Genomic DNA, 25,225 nt, shown 5'->3' on the forward strand with positions numbered 1-25,225 from the left:
TTGCAAGGACCTCATGAACTGTGCTGTTACATTTCCAAGGAAAAGAGCCTTTCTTTCTGCCTAGGTAAAAGTGTCATTTCTCTTTTCTCCCACATTATTCATTTTCTGGTGTGTGTTTCCATGTGATTTTCAAAATCTTTTTCCTGCTCAACTCCATTTTGATTTGATAAACTAAGTGGCCACAAAGGGTGGCAGGTTGGAGAGGGAGTATATATTTATTCATATTTTAAAATATATTGTTCTTCCAATTTGGGAATAGCTCCATTATTTTTATATTTTTATTTATTAATTTGTTTATGTGTTTAATGTTGTTCCTTCAGTTAATATGGGGAAGGAGAGAAGTTCATCCTTACACCCCTTTTGGTCCTACCCTGCTTGGCCGGGGCCAAGTGCCACCGCAACTCAAGCTGTCAGGTCAGCAGAGCAAAGCTGCCAGTGCCATCTCACTTCACTGCCTCCTTCTCATTTCTCCCTGGTAGCTGCAGATCCAGGAGACACACACCATCCATGGGCTGGAAGCACATGTCTGTTGTACCCTGCCGTGGAAAAATAAACACCTCTTACGGATTTCTCAAGCATTTTGATGAGCTGCATGGGAAGGGAGATGCATTTCCAGGCGCCTCCCTGGCTCAGCCATTAGCAGCCCCTGATCACTCAGCATCCCTGCGCCATCCTGAATCCCCCACGGCTGGGCAGCTCTGAGCGGTTGCTGCTGCCAGATCTGGGGCTGGACCACCAAGGCCCTACAGAAGGGATGCGGCCATCCCAACCCATAAATGCACCCAGGTTTTAACGCTCATTGCATTTGCACCCACCCATGCGTGTAATCCCACAGATTCCTAACACTGCAAGCAAACAAATAATTGTCCTGCTCCGCCTGACACTGCGGCAATCCCAAATGCCTGCACACAGTTTCACTTCTTGCTGTCGCTGCTGCTTTTAATGACAGGCGATGGGCAGCCGGAGAGTTACAGCCCCGTTAACACCACTGCCTGTGACACCAGAGCCCACCACCACCTGGGATGGCATGAATAAACTGCCGTGTGATGTTGAGACCACAGCAAGAGCTGAACCAAGAAATCAGAATACACTGTATAGAAACCTTAACCCAGGTAAGTTAAATAAATAAAAGCCACAAAGCCTTTGACACGAAAGATGCCCTTACCGTTGTCTCAGGTGGAGATAATCCTACCTCTTCTTGACAGTCACAGGCTTCGCCTGCACTGCAGAGACCTTTCTACCCATCCTTAGCATCCCCCAAGCATCTCTAACTACCGAGCAGAAGCAAATCCTCTTGCAGCACTGAAGCAGCACTTTCTAAAGCACATCTGCAGAAGGTTTTTAAGCAATCTTGCTACCAGGCAGGCAGTGAGCTCAGCAACTCAGGGAGCCCTGAAGAACCCCATCCTGATAAATTAATAGCCACTGTTAAGATTTCCACAGTGACAACTGTGCATTTTTATCAGGTCCCCTCTGATATGCGCTTAACAGGCAGCATTGTATTTAGAGGCAGCAGAAATATCTCCACACATCTGTTTTTCCACTTCTGCCAAAGAGCTCTCATTTCTCTCTAATAACTTGACCTGTTTGGTTTCTGGCAGAAGAGGGCTAAGCAGAGCACTCACTCTCTGGATTCACTCCAGTACGAGATGAGGTCAGGACAAGAAGGAAAAAGAACAGCTGGATGGCTACGAAGCAGTGGGAACAAACAGGGCAAGGACGAGGGCTTTTTCTTTCCTTCCCTTTTTATTTATCCAATGGGATTTCTTTCCCAGGTGTATTTATTCCCCCGGCAGACAGTGTCACAAAAGCAGCGTTTCCTGCAAGAGCCTCCTCCCGCCCAGGGTGCAGGTATAAATAGCACAGCCAGCTAATCCCTCCTCTGGTCGGCTGTCAGGAACTGTGAGGCACGGATCCTGGGGGTTTCCACTGAGATACTGCATCTCCTACAGAAGCACTTCCATCTTGATTTTGGCAAGGTGGGCTTCATACCCCACCCACTCCCAATTTATTTTTCCATTTCATCACATTTTCATTAGCTTACCAGAGGCGTTCTGGGCTGGGGGCTTTCACTTTGCATTTTTCAACCAGTCGTCTTTCTTTTTTCTGGTATCCAGCTAAATCATCTTAAAGCAGCAAGCATAAAAATTGCCAGTGAAGCAGGAAGGAGGTGGAAAAAAGGGGAGGGATGAGGGAATGGAAGACAGGGAGAAGACATGCAGGCATAGGAGAGAGGCAGCAAAGCAATCTGCACATGTTCCCCGTTTGGAGAGTTTCTCTCTCCCTGACCTCACTTTCTCCACAGCCAGAAATTCCACCTCCGGACTTGCCAAGGAGACAATGGAGCATTCCTCTGCTGGGCCACAAAGCAAGTGTGAGATGTTCTGTTTTAATAATTTACAGAACAAAAGGAACACAACAGTCACCGTCTGATTCATATCTGCTGAAATCCAGCAGCCAAAGCTGTGGGAGAGGAGAGACAGATGAAGAATGGAAAGGAAAAGGAGGTGTGGGTTTGGTTTGTTTTTCTCTTCTGGCTAGTTACTGTGGACCTAAGGAAAGACAAGAAGGACCACATTGGATTACACCAAAGTTTAAGAGCCCCTGGTGTCCTCTCTCTGACGCAGCCTCCGGTAGATGAGATTGCAGAGAAAATACAAGCAATGGTACAAGTACCAATGCCATTTCCTCTCGTACGTGATCCCGTTTCCCTTCCGGAGACGGAGGTTGTGGCTGCATCATCAGATTTGAGAGCACTTCATAGATCTTTCTTCCATGATGTTTTCTAATCAGTTTTTGAGCCCATTCATACTTTTGGCACCCTGGACATCCTGCAGCAGTGAGCTGTACAATGTAATTGTGTGCTGTGTGAAGGCATACTTCCTTTGGGCTGTTTTAAGCCTTTCCTTTTTCACAGAATCTCACACAGGTTGAGGTCAGAAAGGGCCTCTGGAGGTCATCTGATCCAACTCCCCTGCTCAAGCAGGGCCACGTAGGGCCAGCTGCCCAGGATGACGTCCAGACAGCTTTTGAATATCTTTAAAAATGGAGAGTCCACAACCTTCCTAGGCAACCTGTGCCTGTGTTCAGTCACCCTCACAGTACAAAAGTGTTTCCTGATGTTCAGAGGGAACCCTCTGTGTTTTTGTTTGTGCCCATTGCCTCTGGTCCTGTCACTGGGCACCACGGAAAAGATCCTGATTCTGACTTCTTTATAACCTTGCTAGAAGTATTTATAGACATTGATGAGATCCCTCAGAGCCTTCTCTTCTCCAGGCTGATGAGACCCAGCTCTCTCAGCCTCTTCTCACAGGAGAGATGCTCCAGCCCCTTCATCATCTTTGTGGCCCTTTGCTGGACTGTCTCCAGTATGTCCATGTCTCTCTTGCACTTATTTATTTCTATGCCATTCGTAATTATTGTATCATATCCTACTTCAAGCATCTCTTTTCCACATCACCGAGTTGTAGTTTACTCAGTGTCTGCTTTCATAGAAGCTGCTCTGTCCCTCGGTCACCTTTGCCTCACTTGCCTGGTACTGCTCTAGGGAACCACAGAAATGTGCTCAATGCTCAACGTACAGGTGAGCAAGGCACTGACTTACACAGCAGCATACCACAGAGGTTTCCAAAGGCCGGGTATAGCAAGCTGAGCACCAATCTTTAAAACAAGGACAGAAAGAAGAGTTAGGAAGTGATTTCCCAATCATTGTTAATTCCATCCTTGGAAGCACTGGATGACCAAAGACTTTGCAAACATGTAGAAAAGGAGGATATGAGTAATAGCCAGCGCAGATTCAGCAAGAATGAAGCTGGTCAGACTCATCTAATCTTTTGCAATGAGATAATAAACCTTGTAGATGAGGAGGAAGTGCAGATGCTCTATATGTTGGCGTATAAGTAAGGCTTGTGATACACAATGAGATTGGATTGGGCTTTGAGCAACCTGGTCTAGTGGAAGGTGTCCCTGCCCATGGCAAGGATGTTGGACCTAGGTGATCTTTAAGGTCTCTTCCAAGCCAAAACATTCTATGATTCTATGATACTGTGTATAAGCAAGAGAGGGACACCTAGACTAGAAGAAAATATGAAAAGACGGCTGCTTGACTGGTCAAAACCCTTCTTGGAGGTTAGTTACTCATGGTTTGAGGTGACACAAAAAACCTCTCATAAATCTGGTACTGATCAGCATTTCCATGAATGACTCAAAATCCAAGCATGGCTTTTTATGTCTGCAGTTGACAGCAGGCTGGGACAAGCTGCCAGAAACCTGGATGCAGGACTAGAGGTCAAGGCAGACTTGATGAGCAGGAAAAAAAAGGATACAAACCGTGGTACTCCATTGGGATCCTCCTCCAGACCCCACACAGAGGACAAGAAACTCTCAGTTTGACCTGTGGAAGGGCTTTTCCCTGCTTATGCCTACATAATTAGCTTAAATTACAGAAATTTAATTAGACACCAAGAAAACCCTCCCAGTGCAGTGAAGCACGGGGGTGGGTCGCCTGGGAAGGCTGCCAGGACAAGTTGTTCTTCCATGTGGGATGCTGGGTGAACAGGAGGTGCTAGTCCTGCCTTCAGGCAGCAGAGAGGTGCAGCTGACCTCTTGAAGTCCTGCTTAGACCTGCTTTTCTGTGATTTTTATGGTGATGATGCTTTGTTACGGTATTGATGCTTTGTCTCAGGATGTGCTTTATCCTTTGCTCCTCTGCTAATAACTCCTGCTGCTCAGGTGGGTGGTTTGACCAGGTCTCAGTATTTTTGACCTGGTATTCTCAGGCTCTGATTACGTGATCACTTCAACACAGCTTAAATCTGAGCTGCTAACTGGGATGGTCTTGTTCTCTCTCTCTCCAACATGTGCTTGCTCTTACCCCCTTGCTTGCCTGGTACCGCAGACCATACAGCTGCACATGACTCAGGTCAGGAGACTGATCCAGCTGAAGACTCAGCAGCTGGGAGGGAGGCAAGAGGAGAGATCAGTTTTCCATTACTTGTTCCGCTATCTCACATCCTTTGTCTGTCTTGACTACCTCAGATGGAGCAATCATGTCTTGTGCTGTGTTTGGAAAGCAGAGTGGAAAGGTAAGGTGATACAAGCACTGGTTTGAACAATCTTTTCCAGACTGAGGGATGTCTAATACTGTGGTGCAGAGGAAAGCGATGTTCGAGGAGCTCCTGCTGCCCCTTGGCTGGGAATGGGGCTGTGCAGAAGCCCTGGGAGATGCCAACCGCCACCCCAGGAGGCAATGGATCACACTGGCATGGACTATTTCCCCATTAACACCAGGAGGATGTCAGGAAGCTGATTGTCCCATGTTACAGCCCTGATCCCTGCCTGTCCAGGGTCCTGCCCCTTGACCAGGGGTGACAACGAGCCTCATTTTGCACATTTAAAACATCTGTCTAGCTTCTAATGCATTCCTTTGCTACTCAACTAAACCCAACCAAATCTTGTTATTTGGGAGAGGGGCCTGTTCTTTGTCACTGAATGTGTTTACTAAGATTTGGAGAGTTTGCCAAGGTTAGGAGAAACGAGCATGTGCCACTGAAGGAAGGCACCAGTCAAGGGATAAGATGAGGAAGATCAAGAAGAAAAGGAGCTGGTGGAAGCTGTGTCACTGAAAATGCATTTTAAAGTTATTTGACTTGTTTTAACAACAATCGAGTAATGAATGAGGCAGCCAAGGTGAGGCTCTTGGCTTTATCCCCTCTTAGACGCTCCTCTGGGTGAAGGCACATCAGAGCAGCCTCCATCCTGACACCAAGTGGAGAGAGCTCACAAGGACTCCTTTAAAACACCATCGATTGTATGAGACTGCCAGTGAGGAGAGCTGCCTGCCCAGCCACCCCTTCTAGCGCCAGCGAGGTACCGTACAGTTTATATAGATATTTTTGTATTTAGAGGATTTTTTTCAACATCCTGGCTCTTGGCAGCAGAGGTTTACAGTAGATATAGTTACACATTATAAAAATCACCATTCTGGGAACCTGCAATTTTTACCCTCCTACCCCAAGCTTCCGCCAGTGCTGCATGTAGTGAGCAGCCTGGTGCATGCATGCAGAGCGTTCTTACAGGGTATGAGGTGGGTTCTAGAGCAGTGGGGACGTCGCAGAGTCACAGACTGGTTGAGGTCGGCAGGGATCTCTGGAGGTCACCTGATCCAACCCCTCTGCTCAAGCAGGGCCACGTAGAGCTGGTTGCCCGAGGCATGCCCAGACAGCTTTTGAATATCTCCAAGGATGGAAAATTCACTGCCCTGAAGTGAAGAGCAGGGTGCCTTTTCCTTGGGAGGAAGGGTCGATGCTCGGTCACGTAAGATGATGGGCATTGCAGTGTGTGGGGGCTGTCCCACTGTGCTCCTGGAGAGCAAGGCAAGGTGCACAGACCAACATCACTCCAAACACATCTAATTCGCACTTTCCTGCATGCTCCGAGCCTTCCCCCATTTTCTCAGGACAGGCTGAGGGCTTGATTTCCCCTTTCCCTGCATGTCAGACCACCTTCAGAAGCTTCCCAGCATGCAGCTCAGCTCCTCGTCCCCACCTTACCTTGTGCACATCTAACTCCTCCTGAGCAACCCGTCTTTTTTTGACCTTGGCCCTGGAATTGATGGGAGATCACTGCCAGATAGGGCTCCCCCATGGATTCAGCCTCTGAAGACTTCAGCTTCCCACGCCCATTTGAGGTTGCTTTCTCCCTGGGTGTCTTATTCTTCATTCTCACTTTACACTCTTCTACTTCTGCTTCTACTTCTAACCCTTCATTGGGTTGCAAGATACCAGAAAGTCACAGAAGCTCCAGTGCCTGCTGCGAGCTGAACCTCTAACGCCCAGCCAAGAAGCAGCAGCATCTGAGAGTGCTCTGCACCAGAAAGGTGACAGCTTCTCTCCCAGGGGGAAAAAATCCGCACCAATTTAATACAGAAAGGTTCTAAACACATCTAGCGTTGAGCTGTCCCACCCCTCAGATGGATGGGCATTCAAAAGCAACATAGAAAGGATGCACGGATTATGATGAATTTATGCAGTGGAAAACATTCAGCAGCTGCCCTGTGTTTTAAGTCATCCCCTCATTACTCTACATGTGACAAAAAAGAAGAGGAAAATGTATCACGCATGGACTTACCCAGCTGATCCAGAGCAAAGAGGGCTGGGGCACCTTCGGAGAGCTCATTGTCTGAGGGAAGAAGAACAAATGCTGGGAAAGGTCAGCTGGAGAGGGAGGTGTGGAGAGCTGGGGTGAAACACTGGTTTAATCACACTGCAGAGAAGCCCCTGCTCAGCTGGCTTCCACTTCACCCCAACAGCCTTTACATGTGTGTTGTGATTTATTTATTTTTTTTAAATCCAGCTGTTACTGAAAATCCTTGGAGCCAGCTCAAGATAGAGACTCGGCAGGACGAACCCTTGTCCCCCTCCAGCGTTGCTGAAGAGCAGGAGCTCTGCTGCTCCGTCTCTGCCCATGCTGGGATCCCCCAGCCACGCTCCCCGTTTCGGCTGTGCCATGGCTCTCTGCTCCCTTTCCCCAGCTCACCCAGTGCTCAGGGCACGGCCAGGAGCATCCTGCCCACAGCAAAGCTTTCCTGCATGCTGTGATCTCCTCCAACAGCAGATGGGGTAGGTTTAACCAGCAGGAGCAGGAAAGTGCTCTGGCTGGGATTTTTCAGAGGCTGAGCAAACCCTTGAGTCATCCGATAATAGTATTCCTGTACTCAGTGCCTGTGGCAGGTTAGCTCATGGGCTCTGGAAACCCCTGAGCTGGTGGCATCTCTCACCAAAAGCTCATGGGAGATTATTTTGGACCCCAAACCCAATCCCACTATGAGCCCACCCATCCTCGCCTGCTCTCAGCTGCAGAGCACAGCGCGCAGGGATCCCTCGCTGCCAGAAGGACCTGCAGCCACACAGGAGCGTGTGGCCAAGTGGTAAATGCCACTTGTGCCTTGGAGTCAGTGGGGATTTCTTTATTTTCAAACATTTCTTTCAATGTCAAAAAGCTGCTAAATTGTAGAAACTCAATGCAATTTTAGAAATTAATTAAAAAAATTTGCAGCGAGTGGTTTTTTCCCTGTCTGTTTTTGGGTTCTTTTCCTTTCAGGTTCATGGCATTTGTTCAATGCATGGGCTAGACTAAAAAACCTTTTGGTCTGGAATCTGGACTGCTCCTAAGAGGTTCAAGGAGGTTGTTTAAGAAGGGCAAGTGCATGGCACCATGTAGTAATTCGTACCTGTGACATTTCTAAGAGATCTTGCCCCCCATTATAAAATGTTGTTAGCCCCATCAGTTACGAAGGACTGTAAGACACTAATTTAGGACAGCAATGGGCTGCGTACAAAACCAAAGGCCAGTATATATCCACATTTAACTGTTTTGGATTTTTATAAAATCCTGACGGCAGCCACTCTGCCCTCCTCGGCAGCACAGACCCAAACACAGTGGGATCCCAAACCCAGCAGTATAACCCAATCTACAAACAGTAACAGACCACACATGTGGTGAAGATTTTAGAAAAAAATAACAGAAGCAGAGATTGTCCTCAAGGGGAGAAAGGACAGACTGCAGCAAGCACCCCTCTTGGAGCCACCCTGGGCTGGGTACCTGCAGAAGCAGCAGATGTGCTGCCATAAGGATGCCACCCAGTGATGCTTGGCTGGGGACTCAGGGCTGCTGGGTTCAAAAGCAAAACCTCCTTATCTAAGGAGGTTAGCTCTCACAGAAAGAGGAGGCAATGTCACATCTTGGACTGTCCCCTTCCCCAGGCATCTGGGCTATCAACGGGAAGCTGAGGGAAACAGATGGAGATAAGGAAAGCATTTTACCAAAGCAAAACGTTTCCGTTCCCAAGGTGCTGTCATCTGGAAGGCTGTGGGTTTGTTTTGGTTTTAGTCCGGGGCACAGCATGTCCCAGCCCAAGAAGGAGCTTTGCCAAAGAGGGGCAGCTTGTGCTGGCCTGGGGGACAGGGACGTCTGGTGACAAGGGTGAGCTGGGGAAGAGCAGGGAGCACACGTGGCTGCTTCTGACAAACATTCGAACAGGGATTAAAAAGCAAACTACAGCAACTGGCTGGAAATTAGGTAGGGATGAATCGACAGAGGAAATAGCTCTGCCAGCTATTTCCCGTTGTATCTGTCCTGAACACTTTCCTGAGACTGGCGATTTCTGGGGAGCAATGGACCCCAGCCTTGGGCTGGGAGGACTTGTGTTGTGGTAAAGTGGGCTGAAACCTTGAGTGGTCCTGCACAGGGAGCCCCAGTGGGGACAGCACTCAGCCTTCCTGTCACTGCTGGGACAGAGTGTCTCCTAGGAGCCACCCTGAATTGTCCCATGCAAATATAATTGAAGAGAGGAGGGGGTGTTTTCCCAGCTCTCTGCCTCTCTCCTCCCCAGCCACTGTCATCTGCAGAGTCATTGTGGAGAATGAGGGTGGTTACATCTAGCACAAGACGTATCTTAACTTGCCAAAAGATGGGTGTTGTGGGGCTTTTTGGCAAAAAGCCAGTCCAGAGAAGGAAGACAAACCACAGGTTGAGTGCCTGTGTCAGTCTGCCAGCTCCTGCCAAGACACCACAGCTTGGATTGGACCTTTCCCACCTCCATACTGGGTGCTGCCTTGCTCTGGACATAGCCCAGCAAAACCCCCAGGACCACTGCGAGCACCGTGAAGAGCAGCAGCACATCAGAAAGGCTCCCAGCGTGTTCACTGGGCAGATTAAAAACCAGCAATCATGTCCTACCTCCTTTCACACTGGCAAATGAATGGATCCCACCATGGGACAACCAGTTGGCTTCATCCAGCTTCCAGTTTTCAGCAGGGTCCATCTCTGATCTGCAGCATCAAAGATCTGCTCACAATGCCACCTGCCGCTCTCTGGGGAATAACCAGAAGATACTCTGAGTGCCTGTCATGGTCTACACCATGGCCAGCTACTGAGAAGAAAATCAGCAGAAGAAAATCAGTCTAGTCAATATTTCAGGAAAAAAAAAAAGAAAGAAAAAAGAAAGAAAAAAATCACATGGCTCACAGAGGACTATTTGACCAAGGAGTAGCTGACTCTGCCAAGTCTCAACTTATCGCATCGACAAGTCTCCCTGCTGTGTTAAAGGGCCTCTGATGCTTGGACCTCTTCTATTTTCTGTTGTCAGTCTGACCAGTGCTGAAAGATTCCCAATTCCTCACTGCATTTGCAGGGATGGGGTTTTGTCTCTGAGCAGGGTGACAGGCCATGAAGGCATCCATCGGAGACAAGTGCCCTGGCTCGGTGTGCCCAGCCTGACTACACCCCGGGATCCTGGCTGGCCAGGGGAGTGGGCAGGGGTGCTGACCCTCGGTCCCGCGTCCCAGCCCCTCCATGGACAGGAGTTACAGTCTGGGAGGTATCAATTGTGCATTACGAGCCGTGCCGTTACCAGCTCCTCAGCTCTCACAGCTGCCCTGGCCCTAGAGCTGCGGCTGTGAGATTCTAGGGATGATGGAGATTATTGATCAGCTAAAGCTGGAGCTCCTAACCCCAAAAACTCACTTTCTGGTGCAGACACTGAACTATTTTCCTATCTATCTGCCACTGGGTGCTACCTACAGGTTTGCTGCTGCAGTTTCCCTGACCCTTTAGACCTGTTCATCCCTGGTGAGGTAGGCACTTAGGGGCATTTCATCCATCCCCATATTTTCAGGATTACATGGATTTGGGAGGGAATGGAGTCCTGCCAGCATCAACAACTGCTGATTTATTAAGGAAGCACACGACAGTGTTGGGATGCAACAAAAAGGCAGTGCAGAGTTCTTTTGCCTCTGTGGGAGGATGCTGAAGAGGAGGTGACAACAAGGACTTCCCCTAATGTTGTCTGAGGTAAACGCAGAACCCAAATGGCATTGATGAAGCCAGTTTCACATTGGAGTGAGTCCCCTAGGACCACCCACACTGGCAGTCGTACGAGACATGCCTCTCTACTTAGCCATTGATTTTCTTAATCATCATTCGTAGGCACTTATTGGAATTTAATGCTGCCTGGGCCCTGAATTCAGGGCTCTCCTGGGAGGGATGGACAGGTGACGATGGAGGGACACCATCACTCCAGCACCATCTCCTTAGGAAACCAAGCAAAGAAAGAGATGGATGAGCCCTGTTCTCATGCGGAAACAAAGCATGGCTGAGCCACACCACCACATTTCACAAACACGGGCACACTCCAGCCATCATCTCATCAGGGCAGATGCCGGATCTGGGGGGCTGCGGGCAGGGGCAGCAGCCCCACGTTGGCGCATTGCCCCGTTGGCTCCCGGCATGGCCCAGTCCCAGCCCCTGCCCCAGCACGCTGCCGTGTCTCATCAGGGTGAATCATGGCTGTGCCGGTGCTCCCCTGGCCAGCCAGACCTGCGAGAGGCCATTTCATGTGATCTCTTGTTTAACACCCTAATAAAGCAGAATTAAATACTTGTACATATGTGTTTGCTGAGCAGCAAACAGGACAGGTCACTGCCGCGTCCAGACGGAGCTTAACTGGGGTTTTTTGATGTGGCAAATTCACCTGAAGGGCAATTAATAGGTACCAAGACTCTGGGTGAATTTGGGTTGAATATGTAATGAATTTTAGCTGAAAGAGAAGAAGAAAGTTCTGAGAAAAGCTGCAAGGCTCCATTTTGACATTCAAAAAATCAAGTTTTTTGTTGTCCTTTCAAATGACATTTTTGGTTTGAAAGTGACCTAGCTTGCTTTTTCTTTTCTTTTTTTTCTCCTTTTTTTAAGTTATGAAAAGCACTAAATAATCTCAAACCAGAATGTCTCATGTAATGCTTACAAAAAGAAATCAAAGAAGAAAAGAAACATTCTCCTTTAGCGGGTGACCCAAAACAAAAAGTATTTTCAATTTTTCCATTCAGCCACTGAAATGAAAAACCTATTATTTGTACAGCTCCACTACTGAAAGGCATCTTGTCCATGTGTACTGCTGGCAATTTATTCTTTCCACCTGCCAAGGGAGAGGTTTGTCTGCAAGTTCAAGACAAGTATAAGAGAGAAAAAATGAAAAGGCAATTTATCAACGCAGTGTAGAAGATAAAATGACTTTTCCATATTCACTCATTTCTCTGAGAGAAGAAAAAAAAGCAAACTCTGGACCTCAGCTCTTTGAACACTGTCTCCCTCTGTTCAGCATCATATAGACACGAAATCGTATAGACACAAAATCTTATAGACACGAGTCCTGACATAAGTCCTCCCCTCACACCAAAGTTTAATCACAAATGTAAAACTTCTGGCTTTACCAATGCGCAAGCTCCAATCAATATTAGAGAAAAAAAAAAGCCAAAATTTATTAGGGACAAAAATACCAGCAATGAGAAAAACCTAAAAGATCACGAACCTCAGTCATTGCTGAAGCCTAAGCGCATCCATGCCTTCGTGTGAGAGCAGAGCAGAGCTTGGTGCCAGAAAAGGTCCTAAGGTCCTCCTGGCCAGCATTGCAGAATCACTTATGGGTTTGTGGTCCCTGTGTCACTGCAGAACATCCACGGTACCCATCCTCTGTTGTGGCCGCTCAGCAGGATGGGACGGGAGGGAAAGGGGTGGGTATGAATACGGACCAGGGCCCAGTAGCTGTGTTAATGTTCATATAACGGACTTCCTACAGTGCAAAGCTGGTGAAAGAGGCATCACTGGTGCCTCACAAGGGCTGGGATTTATGTTCCAGGTACATGAAGCTCTCGACCTTGTTGCAGTCAATGCCTATTATCGCCATCTTTTAAGAAGAAGACAAATAAAATATCAGATTTTTCCAAAGTGCCTGCACTCAGGTCCTGTGTTCAGTTCTCACTTAAGGCAGGGGGAGCTCCTTTTATACACCTACAGCTTCCACCGGTTCTCTCAGCAAAACAAGAGGAGGAAAGACTTGACATTCCTGCTATATGTCATATACTGGTACAAAATAAAAAATAATGGGGAGGAGGGTGAGTAAAGACCCCTTTCACTTCACAGCTTTCACTATAACACCCACACAGATCACAAACCACTGTCCATTTCCCGCCTAACCTGCAAATCTCTTCCAAACTGCAGAATAAAATACAATAACACTGGAATGACCATTTCAGCAATATTTAACAATCCTCTAATCTACAAGAAGTGGTTGTCAGAGGACAAGCACCAGTTAAGCTCTGCTTCTGGAGCATTTCCAGTTTAAGATAATCTGCCACGCAGCCTCTCTGGGCACTCGCTCAGCAGCTGCACGGGGATTTTTTTTTAGTACCATAAACTGTATGAATTCCTACAGCCAGAACAGCAGGAGAATAAAAGTAAATGACCTGAGACTAACCCAGACAGACAAGAGATTAAAGTGTCAAACCCTAAACACTCTAGCACGCAGAGGCTTGATCTGAAGGACAAGATGAAGCCAGCAGCGTTTGCCCAAGCACTACCCTCAAAATTGGCTCTATCCGTGTGCTTCACCAAAACCAGGTGCTGCTAAGTGGAGATGCAGATGCTTATGAAGGATCTCCCATATCTCTGAGCTATCACATCTCCTTGCATACAGTTCAACTTCAGAGCTCTAACTGCATCCACCTACTTGACTGGGGGTAAAAGTCAGTGGCATCTTACAGAAGATGCAGACTCAGCTACTTCTCCTCCCCTCCATGAGGAATTAAGGAGGGCACAGTTTCGTGAGGGCACAGTTTCATGAGATGCTCAGTCCAATCTGACCTGGGCATTGCTAGGGCTGGTGAACAGCTAGAGCTGGTCATCACCTGGGGCTGGTGATAACCACACACCACCTTGCTGGTCCGAGCTCCCAAAGCAGCACCCAGGAGCGCTTTGTGCTTAATCGTAGAATCATAGATTTTTTTTTTTGTTGGAAAAGACCTTTAAGATCAAGTCCAACCATTAATCTATGATTGCCAACACCACCACTAAACCATGTCCCTAAGCACCACATCTACATCTCTTTTAAATACCTCCAGGGATGGTGACTCAACCACTTCCCTGCGCAGCCTGTTCCAATGCTTGACAACCCTTTCAGTGAAGAATTTTTTCCTGATATCCATTCTAAACCTCACCTGATGCAACTTGAGGCCATTTCCTCTTGTCCTATCACTTGTTACCTGGGAGAAGAGACCAGCACTCACCTCACAACAACCTCTGTTCAGGTAGCTGTAGAGAGCAATGAGGTCTCCCCTCAGCCTCCTTTTCTTCAGACTAAACAACCCCAGGTGCCTCACCAAAATAGTATATACATCCTTACGTGCATACACGGTAACCCAGATTCTTCCCGCTCCCAATAAGTCCAGAGAAGTTAAAGCATCCCCTGACCCTCAGTTTCTCTTGGACCAAAACTTTTACGTGTCAAAAAGACCATGTATGCCAAATGTAGGAGCAGTGTCAAGGCAAAGTCGCATTGCCTGGGCAAGCAGCAGCTGCTCTTGGGCAGGTATCGCTGCCCTGCGAAGGCGTCGCCTTTCTGCACCCACCTTTCCGCAGCTATTCATCTGCCCAAGGGCAAAGCGAGCGGGAACGAGGTCTGACTGGGCCTTACGGAGCTGAGCAGGGCAGGATCAGGCCTTGGGAGAAGGACATCGCAAACCCATGTAAATGGAAGCACGACGGCCACAGCGAAGGGCACAAGGTGATAAATTGCTTCCCCTGTACCGCAGAGTTCAGCCTGACTACTGCCTTTAATCACTCGCTGCTGTTCTTTACTGCCTTGGACATGCTCTCCCTTAATTAGCCCAAAAGCTGACTAATGAGTTATTTGTTAATGTCATCATTCAAAAAGCTCTATTTGTAGCTGGTCTGAAAGAGGTTTTTTAAAAGTGGCAAGTTTCAGCCAACTGGCACAGAGTACGATCACAAGTTAATTACATGATCTCACGGCAGTTATCTTAAACTAATACATCATTAATCTGATCTTACAACACATAAAGGAGAAGCCCAGAGCCAAGAAGCACTTGAAGGCTCCACAGTCCCCAAGACAGGAGCCCTTTTTATAAAAGCTGTGGGTTTACATACAGCAGACACGTCAGGACAAGCTGCAAGTCGTATCGCTCCCCTCACCCCAGCAAACAAAAACATTCAGGAGCCAGGAAACACAGGATCTCCTCCAAATGGAGCCTTCCTGAAAGCACAGCTGCCATGCCCCTGCCTTGGTTCAGGGCTGTGAGGATGGCCAGAGAGGGAAGGGGCTTGGGGGCAGGCTCCCAGCATTGCGCAGGGACCCCAAGGCATTTCCGATAAGCTCTCTGCATTTCGAAGCCCTTTTGGAGGACCTGTCCAAACCTGGTCTCAGGAGACGTATTGGCAGGTGGGTAGGTTCAAGGCACTTGCACTAATGGGGACAGGAGCTAGAAGCTCCTCTATATCCTCTATGTCCATTTAGATATAAAGGTAGAAGGCAAATCAATAAATACATCCCTAATTACATGTCATTGTTTCATTTGAACAGCTTATCCCTAGCTAAGGACGCACATCTACACAGACAGCCAGGAACCAGAAAGAAAGCTTGAAAACCTTTAAAAATACTAGCTTTAATTGCAGCAAGGCCCTGACCCACTCCTGAGCAAAGGTGACCCCCAAAAAGCTCCCAAAGGAGAAGCCATACTGCAGGCCCGGCAGCACGCCAGGAGCCACCTCGCGGTGCTGCTGCCACTGACCACCGCTCCGAGGGTACAGGAGATGCTGCGTGCGGATGTCACTCTGATTTGAGGTGGGTTTTAAGACCCCTAAGGTCCTCCAAGTTACTGCATGTAATAAAATTTCTCTTTCCTACATCTCTGTTTTTCTTCCAAATTCAACAAATTGAATGGCAACTCGGCAATTCAAATCGTTAAAGCACTTGAAACAAAGGCTGAGTCCCCCTTTGTGCCTTTCGCGGAACTGTCTGTGCTAAACAAGCGATACCAGACACCACCACACTTCATTTTTTCCAGTTATCCTCACAGGCGATTAGCTGCCAGGTTATTTTACCCATTTAACTATTTAAGAGATTGTAATTTCTCTATGCTATTCCCATGACCTCTCAGAACACACCCGACTGCCTTTTTTTTTTTTGCATTCATAGTAGAAAATCTTTCTGCTCCATCCTCAGTTTGGACAAAGTCTTTCAAAAACGGGTGAAACAGAAATGGTAAATCTTACCTGACAAAACACCCGTAGATTTCTCTGGCGACAAAAAGCATCCGTGCCTCTGTGCTGCAAGACCAAAGCTTTCTCCAGGAGATGTTTGTCCTCTGTTGGATAAGGGCTCCACGAAAACTATGCAGCCATTGCCTGGACTTGCTTTGGTTTGGGTAGGAAATTCACAGGAATTCAGCTGCTCTTGTGTGTTCAAAGAGCTTCAAAATGCTCTACACCACCTATCGGCATTATGGTTCCCGCAAATATGCGAGGTATGCGTTCGTCTTCCTGAGTCATATAATTATCTCTGGGAAAGTAACCCACGGAAGCACAGCAGAGGGAAAAAAAAAAAAAAACAAAATGAAAAAACAACTGGCCATGTATATGCCTCGATGGTTGGCAGTGGCCTTGTGAGGCGATCACCTCGAACAGAGGTTTTGCTAATTCCTGTGTCCCAGACGTCAAAGCTAGCGGAGATGCTGGGCTGTTGGTTTTCGTTCCTGCCTTCCTGGGCAGTTTTGCCCTGAGAAGAAGGAGTGGCACAGTCTGGAAAGCAGCCGCAGCACTAGAAGAGCTGATCTGAGGCTCGGTGGGTTGCACAGGTTACAGGGTGGCCTCTGGCCAGGAGGAAAGGTAGTTTGAATGGAGACTGAGTCATCGGTGATACGGGCTGAAAAAATGATGTGATGCGGCAGTGTCTGGGCTAGTTACATCTTGATAAGGATGGCGGGTGTCTTCCTGGGTTTTCCGTTGAGTCAGAAGCACCTGGGGAAAGGTGACAGCAGGAAAAGGATTTCTGCCATGATCAAATGCCACCTCAGGCAGTCTCAAAAGAGGAATAGATACCACGAGAGAACGGGATACCACGTAGGTGAGCTTCCCAGAGAAGCCCCTTGTGCCAAGCATAGGGAGGGGAGAAGGCTGAGAAGGGAGAGCAAACAGTGAAGGGGTCTTGATTACACCTTCTTCTCTCAAGGAAGAATATGGGCTTGCCGTGGAGCGAATGGCTCCAGCAGATGTTCTCACCCTGCAATGTTTTCTTGGAGTTGCCAGTTTTCCCAGATCACTTATGGCAAGGACATCTCAGAAGTGAAGCTCCAACCCATGCATGACTTGTGTATAGACAGTCCACACACCTGAGGCAGATGTAAATGGATCTTGGGTTTTGCTCTATCTCCTAAAAGATCAGCAGCATCCATTATCTCTCTTGACAGCTTATAGTACTCAGGAGGTGAGTTCAAAATTATGAGCTCAGCTGCGAAGGACTTCCAGCCACCAGGTTAGACAGAAAACCTCGTACCTGGGAGGCAAACAGCTCCCATTCCCAGGTCCAGGAGGGCTTCAAGCACCCATGTGCACTAAATAACAGAGAAGCGTACCGTGCAGCCTTTGAGCCAACTCTGATGGGTGGCCTTTGCTCTTTCCAGCTGGGGCTCAGTTTTATCATCCCATCCTGGCTTTGACCAGCATTGCATAATGCCTCCGACAGTATCTGGGTATGCTTGGCACCTTCGTGCAACGTGAGCAGGTTGGGAGACTGCCAGGCATGAGGTGGGTTGCAGGCTGCCTGTGCCAGGAAACCAGCAGGTCTGGCAGCACCAGGTCTGGCTCAGGGAGCAAAGACCCTCAAAGACCCTGCGTCCCCACACCTCCTCCAGAGGCAGGTCTCAGCTCTGACCACAAAGGAAAAATCATCTGAGCTCTTACCAAGAGGCGTTTTGGGGACTACCGGCATGGTGCCAACTGGTGCTCTCTGCAGCAGCAGCTGGGGTGTGGGGTGGTGAAAGATTCGGGCTGTGATACCGCCTGTGCGCATGTGAGGAGCTGAGAGGAGCCCTGGCTGTACTGGGATGTCCCAAGGCCATCCTCACATGCAGGCTCACCCACCACAGCTGCAAAGCAGCACGAGCAGCCCTGCAAGTGTCAAAGCTGTCCCACCAAGCCTCTGGGGTACTAGTGTCCCAGGATGCACCCCAAGGATAGGGATGGCCCAAGGCTCCACCTCTGTAGTGGGAGACACTTGGAGAAACCACTCCACTTGGACAGAAGTCAACTGACGGGTGTATGTGCAATGGAGGCTTCAGATTAAGCTTGTTTTTTCACAAACAGTCCTACATAGCAGGCTTGTAATTACAGTGACATGGAGTCCTGATGGCTTTTCCAGGCCTGCTGACACGGAGCACACTCCTACCCTCCTCCTGGCGTGTCTGTGCGGGTCTGCGGTCGTCCCGCCACAGCACAGGCACAGTGAACATTCACTCTTGCACAAACATCCTGGGGAGACAAAACCGCCTTCAGAAAGGTGAGCAGCTGGCGCCGCGTAACTCACAGCGCTCCACAGCTCTTGCGCTGTGAGTCATGAGCTCCCTGGCAGATTTACAGCCGGCGGCACCGATCCGCCCGGCAGACAAACGGAGTGGACGGTTGCAGCCCAAGCCAAGCTCCTGGGTGAGACGGGGCGAGGCAGCGATGAGCAGTCATTGCACAGCGTTGCAACTGCTGCAGAAGGGTTTAGCCACAAAGGGGGTTTCTCTCAGCTCTTCCCACTCTGTGCTGGGGACATGGGGTGGTGCTGGATATCACCAGCCTCCTGTCCCTCCTCCAGCCACATCACCTGAGCCTTGCACCCAGGTGCCCATGTCAAAACTCCTGTCCCTCTCAACTTGTCCTACTCACCAGTTCTTCTGAACTGATGGGTGGAAGGTGCTCATACCAGGACCTGTCTTCTGCCAAACATCTGCTTGCACCACTGCACTCCCCCAAAAAGCAATGCCTTATCCTCCCTCCTCACTTGGCTGCATATAGGGGATATGGCATCCTGCACCTGGTCTGGCTTCAAATCTGTCCTCCTTCAGCTCAGGGTTAACCCAGCACCTTTGCTCCCCGCAGCTCACCCACACACAGCTCTGACCCTCCCCTAGTTCCATATTTCGCCATCCAAGGACAAGTCCATGCTCGCTCCTGGTTCAGCCAGCATCCTGCCATGCCTCTCCCCAGGCTGTGGGAGGGGACCTGCCAAGCAACCCAGCCCCCACTCCCTCAGCGAAAGACACTGGTGCTCGGGAGGTGCTGGTGTGGGACCCCCGGGGCCCGGCCAAACACCTACCCGGCCTTGCAGCACACATGTTGGACAGACACACGGATGCTCATTGATAGTTTCACATGGGTGGAAGAGAGAAGACTCAAGTCTTCCTTGGGTAGGCTGGGATATTTACAGAGCAGACCAAGTGAGACCTCAAGATGACAGTAAGCCACAAGCTTGCTCATGTCTACCACATAAAAGGGAGAGAGAAAGCCCTGCTGTGGTGGTGGTGAGAACAGAAATAAATCTCCTTCCTCCTTTCTCTAAGAGAATCATAGAATTGTATAATGAATCATGGAATCATACAATTATGGAACGGTTTAGGTTGGAAGGGACCTTTAAAGGCCATCTAGTCCAACCCCTCCTGCAAGGAGCAGGGACATCTCCAACCAGATCAGGTTGCTCAGAGCCCCGTCCAACCCGACCTTGAATGTTTCCAGGGATGGGGCATCTACCACCTCTCTGGGCAACCTGTGCCAGTGTCTCATCGCCCTTAGTGTAAAAATTTTTTTCCTTATGTGTAGTTTAAATATACCCTCTTTGCAAATCATTACCCCTTGTTCTATCACAACAGTCCTGCTAAAAAAATCTTGCCGCTGGGATCAAAAAAATTGCATCCATCAGCCACTTTATCCTGATTTTCTCCTGGCTGCTCACCCTTCCCTCCAAACTGTGCAGTGAAATGCTGTGGTCACCTCCTGCCTCGCATCCTCTGCAGGTTCCTCCTCTAATTGCAGGAGGACCTGGATGCATTCAGGTCTCAGCCTCGCCTGATGCAAGGTCCCCTCTGCCCACTGGCATGGGAGTGGCCAGGGCTGCTCACTGGGCATGAGGATGGTGCAATCATAAGCCCCCACCATTAATTACGCTGAGCAAGGGCTAGCCCACCAGTCTCAGATGTGGCATGGTGGGAAGTGAGTCCCTCTCACCAAGCCCCAGCCTCACTCTCTTGAGTCTTTGAGAAAAAATAGAAAAGACCTTGGGCGTGCTCCATATCAGAACAAAACTAAAAGCTGGAACTTCTAAATATCTCATAAAAGAGAAATGCCGTTTTCCAGCCAGGTCTACTTGCTGCTTAAGAAAACAAAACTGTCTCCACCGTAAAAATATCAGCATTGCAATGGCATTTGTTCCAGCTGAAATGTGAAGCACGCCAGCTCCTCTTCTCCCTTCACGTTACCACTTGAGTATTCTTTAGACTTGTGTTTTTTATCAACAAGGGGCTTTTGATTTGCGCATGTTATTTAAACGCTCAGCAAGGAACCAAAGTAACAATTACCCGCCCCACGGTCTGGTGATTCACGGGACACTCTGATGAACACAGTGATGCCGTGTAACCGGTATGAGCTATCGGTGAGGAACAACCATAAAGAAAATCTGCTCTGGTCAATTATGGAAGAACAGCATCTAACAGGATGTGTCCAACTGCATCCTGGGGACTGAGACACCGGGTGATTTAATCATCCCTTGAGATAATACACAGCCAATTATTACTTTCACACTGAAAAAAATTAATTCACGTTACTGGAAAATTCATCAGCAATCCAACATCAGTGGGTAGCACTTCTCAAATGGAAACAGCTCCTGATGTGGAGCAGAGACCTCCTCAAGTCAGTGAAGTTCTCCCTGTGGCCTTCAAGAGATGACAGACCAGATCTCCCCAGTTGCAACAAAGTGAGTGTATGGGGATAGCTCTACTGTTTTACTGTATGATGCACAATAACTGCCCTATACTTCTTAAAAGCCAAGAAGATGTCTCCTTTAACACCAACTTGTTTGTGATGCTGCCAACAAACTAAACACCTTTCCTGTGGCTTTCCCAGGCTGCTCTCCATAATGGTCAATTCCCTGTGATTTGGTCCCTGTGATTCTCTAATCAGAGACAACTTGGTCATAAACTCTTTTCAGAGGTTTGGATATTTTTTTTTTCCTACCACTCATAAATGAAGGATAAGCTTTAAATTCTCAGGGTCCTCTGCAAAGCCACCTTCTGCCCTTCTACGGGGACAGTGAACCATATTGGATATGCAGCTTGGGTTATCTGAAAAGCCAAGAATTAGGCTTTTCCTCTAACATTTTTTCATGAAGGATAAAATATTGCATATGTGCCTTGGATGGGAACTGAAGGAGACCAAATCTACATCTTTTCCCCCATGAGCAAGATATAACAGCTCATTCTTGGCTGTCTGCGGCTTGGGCTGTGCCGGTGAGGTTTTCACTGCTGTTTTTTTTCCCAGGAACTGGAGCCTGCACCCCAGCCTCCACCGTTTTCCAAAGGTCATTTATGTCAGCAGTGACCAGGACACACTGAGGCCCCAGGGCTGCTCCCTGCCCATGGACGAGCTTTGTCCACCCAACAAGGGGGTCAGCAGCAGCTCCTGCGGCACTTGCGCCCATCCTGCTGCCTCCCAGTTGCCAGGGAAATTGATATTTCCCTGGAAAACTGCAATAAATTTCTTTTATTTTTTTTTCTCATTGCAGGAATGTACCACTTTCAACAAAACTTTTGCCAGGAAAAGTTTCTCAGGCTGGAATTTTTAGTCCGTGTGTGGAAAAGCCACCTGGAAGGTGCCAGCAGATTGAGGTTAGAGCAAGGCAATGGTGGGACCTCAGATGGCCTGTTTCAAAGGCAGATCTCAGACCTGAGCTTCCCACATCCTTAACATGCTGTTTAAGATATCAGGCTCTAACTCTTTGCCCAGTAAAATCAATAAACTCCTGATAAGTTGGGGAAAAAAAAGGATAAAGCTAGAAATGTGTTTTTTCCTAGCCAAAGCTCAGGCTGTTTTACTCCCTGGGAATGTTCTCCACACGTTTCCCATGATGTCTGTGTGTCCTGAGCCAAGACTGCACCATCCACGCTGCGGCTGCTTTCTGCCACTTGGCTCTGGAAGACGAGAAGGGCTACAGGCTTCAGCGGGGCGAGTGGAGACGCAGGGTCACACCAGGTAATGGGATGAGGAAGGCCATCCCACTGTGGTTGTCAAATTCTGTCCGAAAACAGACACTTTTCCCTAGGAAAGCCTTTCTGGGCACCACCTCGCAGGGCAGCTCAGGGATGAGGTTGGGTGGGAGCTTGCCCATGTCCCAAACACTGGTGGGGTGCTGCACCGCTGCCTCTCAAGGGCAGGAAGGGAAGCAGGGGGGCAGGAGGCTGTTTGGGGGGGCAGCCACCCTCACAGCATTTTTTAACCCTTTGTTTCCCTTGTTTTCCTTTACCAGCACCCAAAGTGGAAACAGTCATCTCCAGCCCCCTCCAACATTTTGTTTTGAACAGAACTTTCTTTTCTTTCCTTTACAGCTTTAACAACAAAAACAACAACAAAAGAATAACATATATTTAAATCCACACCAGAGTGAGATTTGTTTCCTCCTCCAATTTGTCAGTTCAGCAGCCAAGCCAAACACAGCCGTCCCCACGCCTGCTCCGCGGGCACTGCTGGATCAATAAATAACACTGCTCAGCTTCCAGCTTACCTTGAGAGGTCTCTCCTTACCCTGCCAGCCGTACCCAGCTCTTCTGCAGTGAGTTTGCCCAGCCTCAGCGTCTCCTTTCCCTCCAGCTCTGGTGCTGCTCCACCTGCGCAGTGATGGCTCAGGGGTCTGTGTTATGAAAACGGGCATCAGGTGGCATTGCTTGGGACAGGATTCAGACCTACGTGGTGGTGGAGTTATTCCTGGCACACATCAGTGTGTGTGGGCAGAGGACTCGGCGCCGGGAGCTAATATGAGCCTTTGACATCACTGGTTAAATTTAGGGAATTAGCACAGTCCTAAAACGGTCTGGAGGAAAGCTACCGTCGGGCTGGCAGGAGAGAGACCCTGCAACCACCTCCCACCCCAAGCACAAGCCAAGGGACAGAGCCAGGAGTTTCCTTACCAGCCCCACTGCTATGCCATGTCACCCCTTCAAAAATAATCCCCCAGCAAGGTGCACCTTGCTTTGCTGCGGCACAAAAGCAAACAGCCTCCCTGGGCTTGCTCATGATGAGGCCATGGGGACCCCTCCTGAAATCACACAGCCCCATGGAGCCACTGCTCCTGCTCCACTGGTCAGAGTGGAAGGCAGCAGGGTGATGGAGATGCCTCCTACATGGCAGCGATGTTGGACTTGATGACCTTAAAGGTCTTTTCCAACCTAAACTATTCTATTCTGTTCTATGTGGGAGGTGAGGTGATACCCCAAGAGCCGCCTGCAATCACCATGTCCCCTCTCCAGGCGATGCTGCAGCTCTCGCTGACCAGCCCAGCCCTGAGAGGAGTATACCTCCAATGGAAAGGAACAGGGAACAGTCACAAAAGAGGCAGCTCCCCGCTAAAGATGAAGAGGAAACTCCACAATCCAAGAAGAGTCTTTGAATCTCAAGCCTGTCTGCTGTTTGTAGAGGTGGGTGGGAGCTGTACGTGTGTAATTGCAATTCAGGTTGGTTTTGGCAACCTCAGTACCTACAGAAGGTGACTTCTACAGTTTATGGTCTCTTTTGTGGGCACTTTATTTTTTTTTTCTTGATTCCTTGTTAATTCATAAAAAGCCCTCTCTATTCCTTCTGTGAGGAACATCCCAGGAAGCTATTGCAATAATATCCTTGAATTTTCACATACCTTCAGTATGGAGATCATGGGACACCCATGTTTGACATGACCAGAAGCAGCAGCTCTCTGTGTCTGAGCATACCATCTCTCATGAGCAACTGCCTTGTTTTGCTGTGGTCATGTGGCACCTGAATAATAGAGACTGGAGCATTTAGTGGGCGAGGACGGAGCCATCTGTTTGTTTTCCTGAAGAAATAGCTCTGCAGCCACCAAACAGCCAGAGAAACGGCAGCCACAGGAAGCAACTAATTCTAAGACAGACTAAGATAAACCTTAATTCTTTCTCAGTACTTGTCCCTAGACCGTGCTAACACCAAAAGGTGGTGGAGCTGAGCAGTCTGATGGCCCTCAAGTCCTGCCTCTTGTTTCTGACACTAATGATTCCTAAGAACACAGTAATATAATCTGCCCTACAAGTTGTAGAGCTTATTATTAGTATAATGATTTTTTTTTCAGATTTCTAATCAAATTGATTGGATGTGTGGAAGGGCTGCTGACAGCACTTCCAAATTTCTCTGTCTTGAGGAAAATCATCACCATAACTTCAGCCTGTGAAGGTCCTCCATGGCTCAAGGCTCAAGTTCAGGGCATTCCCCACACAGCCAAGCCCAGGTGGGCCCTTATCAGCACTGCACAGGCAAATAATATGCTCACCACATCAAAGGATGATGTGTTTCTCAAAAAAAAAAAAAAAAAACTGGAACAGTTCTTATTGCAAAATTCAAATACTTTTCACAGAAAAGACCATGTTTCTCTCTTGCAGTACAAACACTTGACATCTTCAAGGATCAGATGCCACTACTTTCATTTTCTTTCCAGCATTGCTACTTGTGCACCTAGACATTAATTTACCATTCACAACCAGCTTTCACTGTGCATCATCACCCAGGTTTCCACAGTCTGTGACTGCTGAGGACATTTGCTGCAATTTGACTTTCCAGCTAACGAGCAAGGCACAGTGTTGCTCTCAGGTCAGTCATTCTTCTGCCCTCTTTTGTTTCTCCTTTGATTAACATGTTCTCTTTGATGCCGCTCACCCTCAGGGACATGCTGCAAGAGCCTTCATCTTCCCACCTCCCGCTGCAGTCACTGAAGGTCATCAATCATTTCCGCCGGCTCAATTACCTCCAAAGAAGAGGACCTGATTCTACCTCACAGCTTTCCTGTTGAAGTGCTTGAACATAATGAGCTCGATGGTGATTAGTGCAGATGCAAGCACTTCTGAAGAACCATGGAGGTTATTTACATCAAAAGTACTCATTACATTACACTAGAACCAGAAGATGGCTGGAGCAGAGCTCCTGAGTCATCACACTCCATTGCTGTCTGCTACAAGGAATCACATCATGAGATTGCGCTAAACCAACCAAGGTGTATCACACAGTCAGCTTCATCCTCTCTATCCTTTTTTTCCTATTAGAAAGATGTTCTAAAAACTCATTTTCTGAT

The 25,225-nt window shown here is 48.4% G+C and overlaps 1 long non-coding RNA gene across 3 annotated transcripts; it reads right to left on the reverse strand.

Moving 5' to 3' along the window:
* Positions 1-294: 294 nt before the first annotated feature.
* On the reverse strand, positions 295-22,758 carry LOC147602388 (uncharacterized). Of its 3 annotated transcripts, none has more exons than XR_015257506.1 (5): positions 22,661-22,758; positions 9,739-9,872; positions 7,129-7,179; positions 2,045-2,126; positions 1,778-1,946 (listed from the first exon to the last, which is right to left on the reverse strand). It is a non-coding gene; the product is annotated as an uncharacterized LOC147602388 (long non-coding RNA). The 3 variants fall into 3 exon arrangements; XR_015257505.1 differs by lacking the exon at positions 22,661-22,758 and adding an exon at positions 16,123-16,277; XR_015257507.1 differs by lacking the exons at positions 1,778-1,946; positions 2,045-2,126; positions 22,661-22,758 and adding exons at positions 295-536; positions 16,123-16,277.
* Positions 22,759-25,225: the final 2,467 nt, after the last annotated feature.

Source organism: Chlamydotis macqueenii, chromosome 1, assembly GCF_036417535.1.
Source record: "Chlamydotis macqueenii isolate bChlMac1 chromosome 1, bChlMac1.mat, whole genome shotgun sequence".
Lineage (NCBI taxonomy): Eukaryota > Metazoa > Chordata > Aves > Otidiformes > Otididae > Chlamydotis > Chlamydotis macqueenii.